The following is a 9,372-nucleotide window of genomic DNA, read 5'->3' on the forward strand; positions in this document are numbered from 1 at the left end:
ACGGCGGTAGCACTGAGGTTAGAAACTGCCCTAATCAGGACCTTCTGGGCATTTCCGTTATACTTGTTATCTTCCCATCTGGGAGAAAAACTTAGAGGATTTTTTCAAAAAAAAAAAAAAAAATGGAAATACTGTACAGGTGAATCTCATAGGTCTACATGACCCTTGTCATAATGTCCTTCCAAAGCCTTTTCACCGAAGAGCGAATTTTGCTCTGCATAATATCACTCTCAGGAGAAAACTACCCACAGGGAAATACTTGGAAAGTAAATTTTACTCAGTTATTTTATTGTCAAAAACCCAGAACAAAGCTCTAAAATTATTTTCACGTACAATTACCTGCAAAGCTGGCATAGTTGTAAGTCTGCATGTGGAGCATGCGTAAAACTTGACACCCCTAAAATTCCCTCTCCTGCGGATCACCCCATCTTATTTCTCGGACTAACCGCTGCAGTGAAGTTTACCTTTAGATACCAGCCTAAGCAAGGGCATAGGAATTCATCAAAGCTTATTGAGCTCTCAAAGCACATTGAGCTTCCTTCCTGAGGATGGTCAAGAAAATCTCCGGTACCCAATTCTCTGCAGACCACTTGAAGCGCCGCTGGCCCACCGATGGAAAAAAAAACGCAAATCAGTCCAAAAACTCGCTGAAACACCGCTCGGACTTCAGAGTCTACCCCTCCCTGGAAAACCTGCATCACAGCCACCTGGACTGCTTGCGACTAGAGCCCCAGGGGTCACCTGTTTCTGCCATACTGAACACAGGCCTGATCTCGCAGCTGCTCCTACTTGCCAGTGTTGGGGACTCGTCACATCTTGTCCTCTCCTGCTGCTCCCAGGCCCTCGGTAGACAAGACTGTGGTTACCACCACGAGTCTGAGGACGCAGGTAAACATTGCCACATGTAAGTGAACATTGTTCATTCGCCCCAGGTTCCACACTCATTCCAGCCACCCGCTGGTCCAGGTGGGCGTCTGAGGGAGAAATGCCTCCTAACCTCCACCTGCAAAACTGCTCGCTCCCGGCAGAGCTCACGCTTCATTCCATCCGCCTTCTGACCATGCGACTGCCGGGGGTGCCGGACTCGGAAGATGCTACCCTCACCTCCCAGCCTGGCTCCCCATCATGTGACCGAGAGGGAGCTTGTATCTGTGCACTCTGGAAATGCCAGTAGCTGGTGTGGTCGGTGGTCGTCATTGATGCAGTGGTCACTTGAGCCCCTCGAGGAAGGGGACACGTCCTACTGGTCTCCATACTCACCCTGGCCAGTCTCTGGCCCCTGGCAGGTGCCTCGCAGATGTTCAGCCAACGTTTGATGAGTGGTTAGTCAAGGCCAGGACATTTACTAGGATCGTGGGCCGGTGACATGCTCCGGTCACGCAAATTTTGCCCTCGGCTTTGCTAGTTTACTTGAAAAAGTCAGAGACACCACAGAACATGAGGTGTCGTCTGGAAATTCAAAGGCACCCCCTTCTCTCACCATAGGGCCCCCAGAGGGGATGCTGAAGGGTGAGGGGGTTGCCCCCTTTAACACAAAGAGCACTTCCTCATCAGAGGAGGGACATAGATGCCCGTCCACCACCCGACAGCACCAAGGTCAGAGGAGAGAGGTGCAGTCAAGGGCAAGGACCAGCACGAGACCAGAAAGGAGTGCCTGCCCTTGAGAGAACGGAGGAAACACCTGCTCAGAGAGGAGAACGAGACCGGCTTCGGGAGCTGGGAGTGGAAAAGACCAGAACGCATGAGCACAGAGCCAGCCCCTCCCACCTCCACAGGGCCAGAAGGTTCCATGAGCTCACTCCTGACCCTCCTAAAACCCAGAAGCGGCCATTCCATGATGTTTTAAGAATTCCCGGGTGCCATCTTTCTTTGCCCCTTGTCTTCTTTTTGCCAACTGAAAATTTCCAGAAACCTCCCAAAAATGCTGTTTGAGGAACAGCGCCTGGGATGAGTCCTAACCGGAAGTGGCAGGTGGCAGGAGGGGAAGTGGGCGGTCCCTGGCTTGGAGGCTTCCAGTAGGCCAGCCTGGAATGACGGGGCTGGGGTGGAGCCTGCGGCCCACATCATACCTGTTCCTTTTCCAGACTACGTCAGAGGATAGTTGTTTAGTCCCCGATCAATGGGGCTTCAATGTCAATTAATTTATTTAGCATCTATTACACCACGCAGAGCACCTGCCAAGGGTGGGCACTGTTTCAGGGGCCTGGGCCACACCTGTGAACCCAACAAATCCTGCCCTCAGGTGCTTCCATTCTAACGTGGGGAGAAGTAGGGGAGAAAACTTAAAAAGTAGAGCGAGCCACATGCAAAAGAATGAAACTAGACTGCTATTTGACACCATATCAAAAATTAACTCAAAATCCTAATATTTAGTATCGAAGACCTAAATATAAGACCCGAAACAATAAAACACATAGGAGAAAACATAGGTACTAAACTTACAGATCTTGTCTCAGGATTTTATGAATTTGACCCCCAAAGCAAGGAAAGTAAAAGCAAAAATTAAGGAATGGAACTACATCAAACTCAAAAGCTTCTGCGCAGCAAAAGTAACTACTAACCAAACAAAAAGGCAACTAACTGAATGGAAGAAGGTATCTGCAAACAATATCTCTGATAAGGGGCTAATATCAAATATATATAAAGAACTCATACAACTCAGCAACAACAACAAAAAATCCAATTTAAAAGGGGCAGAAGATCTAAATAGACACTTTTCCCAAGAAGACATATAAATGGCCAACAGATATATGAAAAGATGCTCAACATCACTAGCTATAAGGGAACTGCAAATCGAAACAACGAGAGACCATCTCACACCTGTTAGAATGGCTATCATCAACAGGACAAGGAGTTACAAGTGTTGGAGGGGTTCTGGAGAAAAGGGCACCCTTGTACACTGCTGGTGGGAATGTAAACTGGTGCAGCTGCTATGGAAAACAGTATGGAGGGTCCTCAAAAAACTAAGAAGTAAAGTTATCAAATGACCCAGAATCCCTCTTCTGGGTGTCTACCCAAAAAATCTGAAAATATCTATTTGTAAAGATCTACGTATCTCTATGTTCACTGTAGCATTATTCACAGTAACCACAAAATAGGAACGACCTAAGTGTCCTCCAATGGATGACTGATGAAGAAGATGTGGGACATACATACAATGGGGTACTACTCGGCCATAAAAAAGTTGAAATAGTGCCATTTGCTACGACATGGATGGATCTCGAGAGTGTCATGCTAAGCAAAATAAGTCAGATGGAAAAGGGTAAGAACCGAATGATTTCACTCATGTGGGGTATAAAACAAAAAGCCACAAATGAACAAGACAAAGCATGTAAACAAATGAAAAAACAAATAGATTCATGGATACGGTCAACAGAATAGTGGTTACCAGAGGGGGAGTGGGGTACAGAGAGGATGAAGAGGGTAAAGGGGGTCAAATATATGGTGACAAGAGACTAGACTTTGGGTGGTGAGCACACAATAGATTATACAGATGTCGTATTATAAATTTATACACCTAAAATTTATATAATATTAGTAACTAGTTACCCCAATAAATTTAATTTTAAAAATAAATATTTTAAATGTAAAAAATTTTCCTGTCTGAATATTTCTACTGTTTAGTATATGGCAACTGAATGACAAATTTTCTTAACTACAGGCAGTTGACTAATTTTAGGCTTGCATTAAAACTCGGTATCCTCATGGAAAGAAATTAACAGCCACATTTCTTGTACACAATAAATTAAAGCTGGTTTCTTTCCTGTAGTTTATCTGGGCACAGTACCTTTTTTTTTTTTTTTTTTTTTGACATCCAACCCATTTCGTAAGTTTCTTATTTGACCCTGACCTTGGTCCTGCTGACATCTAACCAACAAAAGAGGTCTTCCCTGCCCAGCCAGCCCACGGAAGACCTCTGAACAGCTCGCTGAGGTAAGACTGCTTTCCTCCTCCAGCCAAGTACTGCCTGGAAGGCGTTTTTCACTGCTTCTTCCCTCCGGCTATCCCTCTCTCTCCTGTTAACAAGTAAAATCGACTGTAGTTGGGTTTTCTTTTCTTCCGGGCTACCAGCTACCTCCTTCAAGGTCAAACAGTAAGAGTCCTCTCCACTTTAGGATGGGAACCCTTTCAGTTCAAGGAAGCACCTGACCTGCCTTTCAGGTTTGTGTTTTGGTTAACTTCCTCTCATTTCAAAAGATTTATGTAGCTAATCTTTCCTCCATCAAAATCAAAGGCAAGGTGGCCTTGCCTTGGAAGTGAAAACTTTAACAAGAACCACATTAGGGATTACAAGTGATAAGAAGAGAACCACTATTACAAAAGACTTCAGGGAAAAGTACACATCATAGAATTTGAAAACGAGGTTGAAAGAAAACTTTGTATTTAGTACCATATATATTGTATGTCACACTGAGGACAGAATCAGACATTTCATCCAATCCCGGAAAAGGGGGAAGGCAAGGGAAAGGGACAAGACGACAGGCTGAGCCCTGGCCCCGTGTTAGCTCACCTGGCCTCACAGCGGGATGCGAGGCACAGGAAAGTGGCTCGCTTGACTGAGACTGCAGATTTTAGGAGGGGGTACTCCAGAACTGCAGTCATCGCCTCGGTGATAGACCATTTCTGGAATAAAACTCTCAGACCAGTCAGTGTTTCTTTTTTCATAATGACTGAAGATACAAATATCTCTTGCTAAAGTGTGAGAGTCTGAGCGAACCGTATCTTGTCCTGAGGCAAATGAACGCCACACTTTATGGTGAAGTTAGGGCTGCTTACCCTCTAAGATCAAGGACAAGAAAAAAAAGGTCAGCTCTCACCACTTCTATTCAGCATGACAGTGCAATAAGGCAAGAAAAGCATATAAAAAGCATCCAAAACGAAAAGAAAAAAACTCCATGATTATCTATGTAGTAAAGCCAACAGAATCCACAAAAAAATCTACTAAAAATAATACGTTAGCTTAGCAAAGTTAAAGGATAGGGGATCAGTAACCAAAAATCGATTGTATTTCTAGCAACAAGCAATCAAAAATCAAAAAACCTTTTAAATCCCATTTACGACAGCATCAAAATATATGTAGAGCCTGCACAATGAAAAGTACTAAATATTGCTGAGAGAAATTAATGAAGACTTAAATAAGTGAAGTGACTGATATACTTGTGCAGGGGTCAGAAGACTTAATATGGCTAAAATATAAATCCTCCCCAAATTGATTTATAGATTCAAAACAGTGCTGGTCAAAATCTCAGCAGGCTTTTTTGTAGAAAGTGACAAGCAAGTTCTAAAATTCGTATGAAAATGCAAAGGACTTAGATTAGACACAACAACTGAAAAAGAAGACATAAAACGACCTGATTTCCAGATTTATTATAAAGCTACAGTAATCGAGACAGTATGCTGTTGATGTAAAGACAGACAAATACATCAACGAACTAGAAGAGTCTCCAGAAATAAACCCATACACATATGGGCCACTCAATTTTGGCAAAGCGATTGAATGAAGACAGGAGAATCTTTTCAACAAATGGTGCTGGAACAATGTGGAGACAGCAAGTCCTTGAATAATGTCATTTCATTATACCACTGATTAGAAAAAAAAATCGATTCCCGGCCAGGGCCACCGTCTGTGTGTTTTCACATTGTCCTCATGTCTGCGTGGGTTTTTCCAGGAACTCCGGTTCTGCTCCCCATCCCAAATTTGTGCAGGGATAGGAACTGGTGTGTCTAAAGCGTCCCAGTCTGAGTGTGGGTATGTGTGCCACTACGACTGCCATCACTCACTGAGTCACCAAAGATTGGGTAAATAATATAATCCTATTACCAGGCTTTATTAATTTTTCTTAAATGTATGAATAGCTCACATTTATTTTAACGTTTAACATTAGAAGTGTTTGGGGCGTTTATGTTTTTGTTTTAGTGATGCTTTTGTGACCAGAAATATGCCGTCGGAACTTAACTCTTGTTTACATCAATCAGCCTATGATAAAACTGGTTTCGTTATACATCGTTTTGCTTAAAGTCGCAGCTTCCTAGGACCTATCAACCACTTTAAGTGAGGAGGTACCGTATTCATATGCAAAAAAAGAACTTTGATCCATACTTTTCACCACATATAAATATTAACTCAAAACAAAGCTCAAGTTTTCAGTAGATACATAATCCGGAATTTTTCTAACATATTCATAATGTCCACTATAGAATAAAAATTACTAGATGTAAAAAGAAACAAAAAAACATGACCTATAATCAAGAGAAAAGTCATTCGATAAAAGCATACCTATGAATGATCCAGAAATTACGATTAGCACACAGAGTTAACAATGACTATAACTATGGTAAAGAACCTACAGAAAACATTTCTAGAACTGAAAAATACATTACTCAAAATTTTTTTTAATTATTAAACTAGAAAGAGGAACAAGAGAGAAAATAACAAGCAGAGGCTTCTGGTAAAAAGCTATCCAACTAATATATGTGAAATTGGAATTTCAGAATGAGAGCAGATTGAATATGGGGCAGAAGAAACACTTGAAGAAGTATTGCTTGGAAAGTTTTCCAAATTGGATCAAAAACAGTAACTCACAAATCTAAGCAGCTCAGTAAACCTTAAACAGCATAAAAGCAAAGAAAACTACAAACACATCATAGTTAAACTCTGAACACCAAAGATAAAATCTTAAAAAGGAGACAGGGTTACCTAAGGAAATAATAAGGTGACAGCCGATTTCTCATCAGAAGAAGCTGGAGACCAGAAGAAGTGGGACATCTTTAAAAGGCTAAACCACATACGCACACACCCTATGGTCTACCTAAAATTCTATGTCCAGCAAAAAAAAAATAATAAATCCATCTAAAATAAAGAGGAATTAAAGGGCATCACGAGGGAGATAATTGTGGTGACGGAACGGCTCTGTGATTTGATTGTGGTTTTAGTTACACAGATCTACACGTGTAATAAAATTGAATAGAACTACACACATACACATACGAGTGCACGTAAAGCTGGTGAAATCTGAATAAGACTTGTGAGTTGTACTAATTTCAGTTTCTTGGTTTTGACTTTTTACTGTATTTCTGGAAGATGTCACCATCTGGAGAACGGTACAAGGGCCCTCTCTGGACTATTTTTGAAAATACCTGTTAATCTATAATCATTTCGATATCGAAAGTTAAAGAAATGAAATAAAGACAATTTTCAGATAAATCAATTGTAAACTTGTTGCTAGGAGACTACAAAAAAATGTTAAAAGGCAATTCTTCGGGCAGAAGGGAACTAGTAAGGCATAGCTCCCCGGTCTGTGAGGGCTGCACACAGTGACGTCCTTCCACAGGACAGTATAGAAAGGGAGAGAAAAAGAGTAACTTTCCAGTGAAGACTGACAAACACCAGGTGACCAAGGTCAACATTGACAGTGTTAGTCATGCTGAAAATACGTTCCTCTGATGGGCTGTGATGACAGCGGCATTTCTTCCCAAAGACCCAGACTCTCAGACTAAACCTGAGGACATCATCAGACAAACCCCATGGAGTTTCAGACAATCTACAAAGCACCTTACCTGCACTCCTCAAAACTGTCATGGTCTGGACCTGGTTCCATAGTGTAGCGGTTAGCACGTCTGCCTTACATGCAGAAGGTCCTGGGTTCGCGCCCCAGTGGAGCCACGGCCCATGGTCTATGGCCATGCTACCCTGAACAAGCCCGATGTCTGATCTGGGAAGCTAAACAGGGTCGGGCCTGGTTAGTACTTGGATGGGAGACCACCTAGGAAGACCAGGTGCTATAGGCATAAATAAAAAACAATTAAATTAAATTTAAAAACCTGCCATGGTCGCCAAAAACAAGAAAACTCTGAGAAACTATTACACCCAAGAACAGCTTCGGCCTGATGACTAAAGGTGACGTGGTATTCTAGATGGGGTCCTGGAACAGAAAAACAGTCGGTAGGGGAAACTGAGCAAATCTGAAGAAAGTATGAACTTTATTCAATATTAATGTGTCAATATTGGTTACTTAACTCTAACAAACGTACCACACTAACGCAAGACATTAATAACGGCAGACACGGTGCAGGATGTATGGGAGATCTCTATACCATCTTCACCATTTTTCCGTAGATCTAAAACCTTTTTTTAAAATAAAGTTTATCTTAAAAAATAAAAGACCTAAGAGCTATAGAAACCAACTCCGCTATATGGATTTAATTTGGATTCTGATTTGAACAACCTGTTAAAGAAAATTATGAAGCATTAAGAGATATGTGAATAATCTGGATATTTGGTTTTGCTTGGTTTTGGTGTAAAAATGGCCTGTTATATTTTTTTAAAAAGGATCATCTTTCAGAGAAAATACTGAAACATTTATTAACGAAATGGCATGACGGCTAGCATTTGCTTCAAAATAATAGTGGGTATGGTACCAATGAAACAGGATAGCCCACGACTCGGTAAATGTTGGAGCAAGTGACAGGCCTTAGGCTCATTGTGCTAATCTCTCAACTTTTAGATAAGCTTAAAATTTTCCCCAAAAAAAGTTGCAGAAAAATTTGTAAGGTCTTCTTTAGTGTTTTGGATGCTTATTTATTAAACATCCTGCTATTTGTTAAGGGATACTTACAATATCATTAGCTAAGATCAAGGTCTAATGACAGTCACCATTAATGATAGTAGATGCGAATCCATATTTTAATTTCTCCTTTTGTGAACTTTTACTTTTTTTCGTAAAAAGTTTTGGTCACTTTCTTGTCACCTATGATTAGACTATTACGTTTACCTTTAATGAAGCCGGCGAAGAACTCGCACAAGGAAGAGAGGACGGCACCCCTGTAAAAACTGTAGAGTACGCATATGTCGCATTTTTAGTCTCATCGTTAATTCATGGCTTCTTTGAAGGAATCTTTTAAGACCAATGACCGTTTTGTGAGATTTAATTCCGTTCAGCAGAACTTATGTAGTATATTCTGTAATTCCTCAGAACCAGACACATGAAAAGCAATATATTATAATATTCTGAGTACTGAACAATGAGGGCAACACTGCCAACCCTCCCTGTTGTGGAAGTCCCATTAGGCTACCTCTCGTACCAGCTGTGACATGCCACCATCTGTCACACAGGCCTTGAGACTGCCACGGTCAATCCATACGTTACATATTAGCAAAGCTCAACCACTTATTTTTAAAATAAAAAAGTTTTTAAAATAGAAGTTCTGTTTTTTTTTCTGCACACCAGTGGAAGAAACTCCAACACTGAGACTAGTCTTTACACAGGAGGAGGAACTAGTAGTGAACATGTCTCTCAAATGGTAATTACATCTTTCGGCGGCTTGCGAACACTGACTAAATGCCGCATCTATGCACATCTGAAGCACATACGT

At 41.4% G+C, this 9,372-nt stretch overlaps 1 non-coding gene and 1 pseudogene across 1 annotated transcript; both read left to right on the plus strand.

Moving 5' to 3' along the window:
• Positions 1-7,590: 7,590 nt before the first annotated feature.
• On the plus strand, positions 7,591-7,663 carry TRNAV-UAC. The gene has a single exon. It is a non-coding gene; the product is annotated as a tRNA-Val (tRNA).
• A 9-nt stretch (positions 7,664-7,672) lies between these two features.
• Positions 7,673-7,788, plus strand: LOC112469991 (annotated as a pseudogene).
• The last annotated feature ends 1,584 nt before the right edge of the window (positions 7,789-9,372 follow it).

The sequence above is a fragment of the Pteropus alecto genome, unplaced genomic scaffold, assembly GCF_000325575.1.
Source record: "Pteropus alecto unplaced genomic scaffold, ASM32557v1 scaffold48, whole genome shotgun sequence".
Lineage (NCBI taxonomy): Eukaryota > Metazoa > Chordata > Mammalia > Chiroptera > Pteropodidae > Pteropus > Pteropus alecto.